Here is a 6238-nt window from a genome sequence, read left to right as displayed (position 1 = left end):
TACACTTCTAGAACTATGGCAGAAATATGTCTGTTTTCCATGGGGAGAATTCTGTGGATTCCCGCTCCTGGGGAATATTCAGGTTTATCAAAGTGCGTCCAGGAAGCAATGTGGAAAGATCCTGATACGCTCAGCACTCGGGGAAACTGCCTCCTTGCAGGTCACAGGTCAGTCCTTACTCCTCACCTGGGTTCTGGATGAGGTCATGGCCATAACTGCATTTGTCGGTTGCTCTCAGCCTGCGTACCGAACATGTTGTAGACAAAGGGTTCAGCGGTTCACGGGGGCATAGGCAGGTCCTGGCAATCGGGGGTCACTGTTGGTCGCTGAGAGCGATGTACTTCTCTGACGCGTCGTCTTTCCTCGGGTTCAAAAACGATTCTCGAGTTATTTGAAGGATCTCTCTTAGGTCTTTGTTTTCTTGTTCCAAGTTGAAGTATTCGTTCCTGTTCTTTGCAGTCTCCGTAGCTTTCCTTGTCGCCGCAGCTGTTTCAGTTATCTGGTCCACACGTGCTTGTAACTCCTTGGAGAGCCTGTCTTTTAACTTCGTTATTAATCCCGGATCATCTTTTTCGCTAGCCTTTAGGAACCTAAACATTTGTTCTCGATACTGGCTCGCGTGAAGAAGTTCCAAGGAGGCTGTTCTTCCAGAGATGTGCGCGATTCTTTGTTCTCTTGTTGCAGTTCTCTGACTGGTCTGTTTTTCTGCTGGCTTCCCATTACTAATGTGGAGCGGGGCCGAGGCCTTGCAACTTCATTAAGTTCATGAACTTCTTCCTGATACTGCTGAATTGCTTGCACTCGCTTGTTGAGGGCCGTGGTCTGCTCGATGAACGACTCTGCTGCGTCATCGTGATCTCTCAACCTTTCAACAAGACCTTTAGCATCACCAAGCACCTTCTCAACTGTGCAACTCATCTCCACAGGAAGACTCGGCTCTCAATTCCTCGCAGCCGTCCGCGGTAGAGACTGGGACTCAAAGTCACGGCCAACCCTATCACACACCCTCGTGTAGGGCCGAGACTCCTCGCCTCAGGTCGGTCTCTTTGCCGAGGGAACCCAGAACCGGGCAGGACCACCCACGGAGATGCCGTCGGCAGCCACAGTGACTCGGGCCCCATCACGGGCCAGAGCAAACCTTCGCCTACGGCCAGATCATAACATTCTTGATCACAGTCATCTAACTCAAAATTGAGAATTCACAATGAGTGCTACAACATTTGGGCACTTTACTCCTCAAATCATGAGTGACAATCAGACCTTTGATTTTTTTTTATTATATAAAACCAGGTTCATGTCAAAAAATTCATTTGTATTGGATATCATGTCACTCAACAACAACCCCATTTTTTTCCCCTTGAGTAAAAAATGCATGTCGCAGATCCCCGCACTCCTACACGGCCTTGCCATTTTCCAGCCCCCGCCCCGCCCCACCCCCACGCGCGTGCTCAGCACATTCCCGGCACTTACCTCCCCGGGCCTGGAGGGGACGCCCAGCTCTGAGGAGAAAGCTCAGAGAACCTCCCGCCTTCCACACGCTCCGTGGCCGGAAGGGGCGGCGGCTCCCGGCGTCGTCTTGCCCACGCTCATGGCAGTCATGTGATCCGACGGCCAACGGCAAAGCGCGCCGGGGTCTTCTCGCTCCGGCTTCCCGCCTTGCCGCCTTGGTCGGCCGGGAGATGCCGCCACCACGCACGTACAGGCGACGACGACGCTGACTCCCGTGGGTTCCGCCTCCCTGGAGAACGGGCAGGGGTGGCCCGCGAGGACCTGCGCCTCCCGCCAGAGAATCCCATCCGGGCAGCCCCCTCTGTCCACGGCTGAGTTCTCATTTGTCCAGTGGACGCAGCCAGACGAGGGAACAGCACGGGCAGTAGCTGCCGCCTTGCTGCTCTTTGCCGTGGTGGTCGCAGGTCCAGACCACAAGCTGGTGTTTGGTTTTCTGGATGGGCAGTGACACCATGCCGTTGGCACGTTGCTGGCATGGGCCCGATGAGGAGGAAGATGATGATCGTCGCTGTTCATCTCCACGAAGATCCGGACGATCCGATGGTTGGAAAAGTTGGTCAGAGCCAATCCCCGCAGCAGGCAGTCCAGGACCATTTTGGTCAGGTTCAGTACCTGGAGGGTGATGCCCAGCACCGACCTGAGTTGGTTCCTGGCCTTGTTGGTCGAGTTGAAGCTGAGGTAACATTTTCCGTTCTCCCGTGGACATTCTTTTTTGGACGAGTTACTGTTTTCCAAGGGCGAATTCACTGCATCCATATAAATCTCTGGCTGGTGTGGGGTGGCCGGTCACAGGACCCGGCAGGTCCGCGGAGAAGAAACCGTCCGGTGGAATTTCCTCGGCCACTCTGATTCTCTCAGCGTTCTGTGAGATTCCCGCGTCTTCTCCCCACCCATTTATGTACTCTTCCACCTGAGTCCACGCCCACTGCAGTTCTGGTTGGCTCTTTCCCAGAAGATAGACAGGCCCCCTAGACTGCCTCTTGCACCCGATTGGCTCCTTGTTGACTTGAAATTTTAATATTGGCCGCCCCACCTGGAGTTCTGGGCTCCGCGCGTTCTGGACACGTGAAAACAGTGTCCGTACAAGCGTGTGAAGCTGAAAAAAATTCTGTTCTTTTTTTCAAATCATTTATAAAACATTTCAGATTGGACTTTGTTAATCCATCTCAATTCCTTCCTTCAAGAAATTCCCTTTGAAGATGATTGGTGATGGTCAGCTTGGGGCTGTTCAATTCGACCCTCAATTCCAGTCACTGTTCTCAGACGGATTCTGTGGTTTGTGGGCAGTAAGGTTAACAGGTGTTTAATTCCAGGATGATGCTGAGAATGCGAGACAGCTCCCAGAAGCGGGCTGTGGCAACACCTTCTCCGGCAAAAATGGCACCGTTCTAGCCCACTGAGTCTTTTATATGCATTTTGCTCCCCAATGGTGATGTTCCATTTGCCGGTTGGCGGGGGGGAGGCAAATTTGCTTTCACTCTGACTTGGTCTTTTTCTTGCTTTAATTTCCTGATGATGGAATATCCAACCTTCCTCCTCCTCCCATAATAATATGCTTATTCAAGTCCTGGTTCCACTTCCAGTTCCAGCTTCCTGCTCATGTACACCTGGGAAGGTGTGGCTCAGGGATTGGACCCCTATTACCATGTGGGAGGATTAGATGGAGTTCCTGACTCTGCTGCCTTCAGCCTGCTCCAGCCCTGGCTATTGTGCACATTTGGGGAGTGAGTCAACTGAAGATAATGCTCGCTCTCTCTCTCTCTCTCTCTCTCTCTCTCTCTTTCTTCTGTGTCCCAACCCTTTTAAATAAAATGCACATTTTTAAAGGCCCTTTAAATGTACCATTGACTCTACAAGAACGTGAAGAAACACTTTAAAAGCTCAAAACAAGACAGGCAGAAATATACTCATACCCGTGAGTCTGAACATGGTGGCTGTCCCGGGAATATTGGCCTATCAAAGGAGACCTCACCAAATTCAAATATCCTGTAACTTCAGTTTTCATTAGCAAGTCCCAGGTTCTTCATCTAAAGCTTAGCCCCAGCACAAGGGGACAATTTCGAGGAATAAGTCCTACATAAAGCTGGAACCACTGAAAATAAGCATATACATAGAAAGGTAAACCAACCGGAAACAAAAACTCAAGTCCACTCCCTTGCCATCTCTCTTCTGTCCCCATGGAAACTGAATCATTTGGCCTTTTTCATCCTTGACTTGGGGTTGCTAAAGACAGCCATGTCCCATTATCGGTACCCAGGCTCAATTCCTGACTTGGACTGCAGCTTCCTGCCAGTGCAGATCCTGGGATACAGGGTGGATCAAGAAATTGGGTTCCTGCCAACCATGTAGGAGACCTAGATTATGATCCTGGTTCCCAGCTCTGGCCCTGACTGGAGTGATTGGGGAGTGAATAAGCATATGGAATAAATGAATCTTTCTCTAGCTTTCAAAACCAAACTTAGCTTTTAAAAATCTGTTCTTAAGTAAGAATTGATATGTGAGATGAGGGGTGAGCAAAAAATATAGTATAGGAAAATCTAGGGGAATGCATAGGGAAAAAAATCTGTGTTTTTTTTAAGATTTATTTTATTAGTTTAAAGAACTAAGTTACAGAGACAGAAAGAGGTCTTCCATCCACAAATGACCACAACAGGCAGAGCTGAGCTGTCCCCAAGCCACAAGCCAGGAGCTTTTACCAGGTGTCCAGTGTGGTACAGGTGCCCAAGCACTTGGGCCATCTTCTGCTGCCTTCCCAGGCACATTAGCTGGGAGCTGGATCAAAAGTGCAACATCTAGGAATTGAACCAGCACTCGTAGGGGGTGCTGGTGCAGTGGTTGAATCTGGTATGCCATAACACAAGCTCCAAAATGATTTTTTTTTTTTAAGAAAGAGGAGGAAAAGGAAGAGAAGAAGGTGGAAGAAAACAGTAGAAAAAGAGATGAAGAGAGAAAGGGAGGGAAGAAGGAAGGGAGGAAGGAAATCTTTGCTACTGGGCGTGATGCAAGAATGTCCCAGATGGAAGAATAACATCCAAAAACGCAAAACATTTTTTAAATGAATAAATTAGTAAATTGGACTTTCTCAATATTTCAAACATTTTGCTTTTGAGATACTCAATTAAGAAAACAAAAAGGAGAAAAGTATTTAGAACACATTTGAAATAAAAACTTTACAACAAGATAAACAAGCAGTTTCATGAAAGGATTTTTTAAATGACCAGGGGTGGGTGTTGGGCACATTCCCTTATCAGTGTACCCAGGTTTGAGTTCTAGCTCAGCTCTCCGTTCCACCTTCCTGCAGATGCTCACTCCGGGAGATAACGTGGTTAGAATCTGTCACCCTGAGAGACTTCTGCCTGGCCCGGGCCTGGCTGCTGCAGACATTTGGGAAGTGAGCCACTGATTGGGAGACTTCTCTCTACTTACATGCCTGTGTGCCTTTGTCTCTCTGCCTTTCAAATAAATTTTAAAAATAATAGAGGTAACCAATAAATATATGAGAAGATGCCAGTACCATTTGTCATCAGGGAAATTAACTTTTTAAAATTTATTTTTGATATTGCTTATGTAATTGAGAGGGATGCATGCCTATGTGGGCCTCTGATTATTGTGGGGAGGGTCAGGCATGGAGCAACAAGCGGGAACATATTTCAGTCTTTTTTTTCTGAAAAAAAAAAAAAAAGAAGAGGGGGAGAGGGCCATTCCTTGCCATCAAATATCAGCACCCAGTGATGGAGATGGTCCTTTGATGATGCCCTAGAGGCCCCAATGTGGGCAGGAGTGTTCCAAGGATGTTGCTTAAGTAGTTTTGATAACCCTGAAACATCAGTTTCATTGCTGCAGGACTGAGAAAGTCTTTCAAAGGTCTACTGATGGACAAAGTTCACCTTAGTGCATCCACAGACTTAGGAACATGCTGCAAAGCTTGGCCAGGAGAATTGTCCAAACTGTTCTGCTTTCCAACCTCTGATGAGGAACTTAACATCCTGGATGAACTGGCTGCCATGTCCCCCGTGTGCATTGGGACATAATGTCCATTGCACAGGCATCAGCAACGGAGATGGCTCAGTACCAATACATGTACTCCCCTACATGGCCACAGTAGCCAGAACTGAGCTGATCTGAAGCCAGGAGCCAGGAGCTTCTTCCAAGTCTCCCATGTGGGAGCAGGGGCCCAAGTAGTTGAGTCATCTGCTGCTGTTTTCCCAGGCACATTAGCAGGGAGCTTTGGTTGGAAGTGGAGCACCAGGACCTATTGGTGCTTCAGGTAGTGGCTTAATGTACCTCCTGGCTTCCAGGGAAGAGTTGTCTGTCCTTTATAGAAATCAAGTGACTCTCTCTGATTGGCACCTTTCTGAGAAATCAAACCTAGATTTAACCAATCAAGGCAGGAGCAGAATAACAGCCAATCAAAAGGCAGGGATTACAATTCTGTCTTACTTTAAGAAAATCTAAGTGCAGTTAACCGGCCCAGCTGACCTTTAGCCTGTCTCACGTTCCCGTTTCCCATCTCTTTCCCTGTGAGCGTGTAAAACACAGTGATTGCCACGCAGCGTGTACACAGTTCCTTTCCTTGTCACAGTCTTGATGACAATTCACACTTTCTGGCTGGCCTTTATAGCCTTGCCAAAAGTGTGTCTGTCCACGTGCTGCCTCTGGAGTGGGCATTTAGCCCCGGGAGTGGGAATGTTAAGCTGCCGCCTTAGACAGCCACCATCCATTTTGGGGT

At 48.5% G+C, this 6238-nt stretch overlaps 1 pseudogene; it reads right to left on the bottom strand.

Moving 5' to 3' along the window:
- Positions 1 to 270: 270 nt before the first annotated feature.
- Positions 271 to 918, bottom strand: LOC121145610 (annotated as a pseudogene).
- Positions 919 to 6238: the final 5320 nt, after the last annotated feature.

The sequence above is a fragment of the Ochotona curzoniae genome, unplaced genomic scaffold (assembly GCF_017591425.1).
Source record: "Ochotona curzoniae isolate NIBS_2020 unplaced genomic scaffold, NIBS_Ocur_1.0 scaffold_3835, whole genome shotgun sequence".
In the NCBI taxonomy this organism is placed as follows: domain Eukaryota; kingdom Metazoa; phylum Chordata; class Mammalia; order Lagomorpha; family Ochotonidae; genus Ochotona; species Ochotona curzoniae.
Note: the sequence above shows the minus strand (reverse complement) of the source record. Positions and strands in the feature narration are given on the sequence as shown.